Raw genomic sequence first — 2626 nt, forward strand, 5'->3', positions numbered from 1 at the left:
CTTCTAATGACTTTTTACTAGTATGTGCATGGGGTAAAGCACTTGCCAGATCAGTAGCTGTACATCAGGTCCTGGGTAATGGGTTGATACAGTCTCACAAAGAAACCACATCTGAAAAAACAGCTGTAAGAAATGACACCACTAATTAGGTTTACAAAGAAACATTATCATTTCTCAAGATCCATCTGCCTTCTGCACAAATACCACAAAGAAAACTTCCCCTGCAGCCACCCAAGCTGCATCATGATTCTATGTGCTCAGTCAACAAACCCACTGTGATCTGACCATTCCTATATATCCCTCAGAATAACTTTCAATAAAAATGATCAAAACCTGAAAAATCCATAGAGCTTGACAAGGTCTAACGGTGAGGCTCAGCAGTAGACTGCATGTTCAGCACATGTGAAGCTCTGCATTCAGTCTTTAGCACTAAAGGAGGTGGTATGAAGAAGAGAAGAGAGACAGAGAGAAAGGAAGTTAGTTGGACATTGTCACAGGAGCTGTTGATGGGGACATGAGGAGATGATCACAGGGTACATACTTTCAGTTATAAAATGTACAAGTTTTATAGATCTATATACAGGTGATGGGCTGCTAATCATCACCTAATATATTCAGAGTTGGCCCTCCATATCCAGGGTTCCGCATTTAAGGTTTCAACTAACTGGCTATAAAATACTTAAAAAGATAAAAGTTGTGTCTATGCCAAACATGTACAGACTTTGTTGTGGTTATTTCCTAAACAATTCAACATGACTATGAGTGATATAGAACTTACATTGCATTAGCTGTTATAATTAATCTAGAGGTGAGTTCAAGTCTGTAGAAGAATGTACATTGGTTATTTACACCATACTATTTTACATGAAGAACTGTGTGCCTGTGGAGTAGTATGTGTGGTGGTTCTAGTACAAATCCTTTGCAGATATCAAGGGATAGCAGTGCCTTAAGTCATCACATTGCACACACTGATTACACATAACCTTTGCCAACAAATAATTCTTTAAAATAAATTACAAAGTTGCTTTAAAAACTGCCAAAGTAGAGGGACTTCCGGTTAGGATGGCAGCTTAGGAACCACACCAAATCAGCCTAGGGGAGAAAAAGCCAAAAAAAAAAAAAAAAAAAAAAAAAGAAAAAGAAAAAAAATACAGCTAAATAAACTCTTCTACTAAAAAGTGAGGTGTATAAGAAATTGAAACAGGATTTGTGCCTGTGCGAGAAGCCACGGGGTGTGGTCCTGTCAGTTGGCAACCAGAAAGTCGTAGCTCTGCTTCCAAAATTCCTGCCTGCATTCCCAGATCATGCCTAGAGGGAAGAAGAGTAAGGCAGGTGCTCCCGATAAAAGACACCAAGACAAAGATCAGCTCCAGCAGCTCAAAGATGCTCAGGGCAGTGGAGCACTGGAAGCAGAGTCATCCTCACCGTGTGCTCAAGTTTCTGCAGCTACTGATTCCAGCACATCTACTGCTGGCCCCACCCAGAAGTCTCAGGAAGCTGTACCCACCATCACTGTTGGTAGAGGTGTGGCCAGCCAAGGGCCTGCTAAAGGGGCTAAGGGCCTAGGGAAGGGAATGCCCAGTTCCTCCAAGGCTCCCTTCTCTACTTTGATCCCAAAGAATGATCTCATAACACAGAAGTCAGAAGCACTGATCAATTACATCCTCTGCAAGTACAAAATGGAACAGCCCCTGCTGAGGGCAGAAATGGTGAGAGTTATCAACAAAAGGCTCAGGGAGAAATTTCCTGAGATTCTCAAAAAAGCCTCTGATCACTTGGAGGTGGTTTTTGGCCTTGAGTTGAAAGAAGCTGAGCCCAGTGGTAAATCCTTCATCCTTGTCAGCAAGCTAGATTTCAAGGATGATGGAAGCAAGAGAAGTGAGCTGGGCCTCCCCACCGTGGGGATTCTGGTCCCTGTCCTGAGTATCATCTACATAAATGGTAGCAGTGCACCTGAGGAAAGGATCTGGAAATTCTTCACTAACATAGGGATCTATGACGGAGGCCCTCACATCATCTTTGGTAATGTCAGGAAGCTCATCACCCAAGACCTTGTGCAAGAAGAGGACCTAGAGGACCGGCAGGCTCCTAGCAGCGACGCTCACAGCTACAAGTTCCTGTGGGGCCCGTGCCCATTGTGAAACCAGCAAGAAGAAAATCCTGAATTTTTTGGACAAGGTCAAGGAGATTTTTCCAGAATTCAACCCACTGCCACCCCCAGGTGGTGAGGTTTGTTGGGAAGAGGAAGAGAAAGGGCAAGCTAAATTTAAAGCCAAGGGTGGTGGTAAAGGCATGGCCAAGGCCAAGGCATGTTCTAAGGGCAAGGAGTGCCATCTTACCCAGGAGTGAGATGTAAATTAGACTCTCACTTTGGTGATTGAGGAGGCCTTTCATCTCTCTTCTTGTTTTATTCAAATAAGTTATTAATAAATGTTCTGACGTGTGCTAACAAACCCAGTGTTTATCAGAGTTCAGAGTATAAAGTGATAAATGTCATATGCTGTAGATTTATTGTTGCTTTCCATTGTGAGTGATCCAAATATTTCTCCTTGTGGAATACTGATTTAAATCTTATATTAACCAATTAGTCTGTGGATAAATGACCTGTTGTTTGATTAGGAAAACA

At 42.5% G+C, this 2626-nt stretch overlaps 1 pseudogene; it reads left to right on the plus strand.

The window, feature by feature from the left end:
- The first annotated feature begins 1304 nt into the window (after nt 1–1304).
- LOC101594446 lies at nt 1305–2349 on the plus strand (annotated as a pseudogene).
- The last annotated feature ends 277 nt before the right edge of the window (nt 2350–2626 follow it).

Source organism: Jaculus jaculus, chromosome 3, assembly GCF_020740685.1.
Source record: "Jaculus jaculus isolate mJacJac1 chromosome 3, mJacJac1.mat.Y.cur, whole genome shotgun sequence".
Lineage (NCBI taxonomy): Eukaryota > Metazoa > Chordata > Mammalia > Rodentia > Dipodidae > Jaculus > Jaculus jaculus.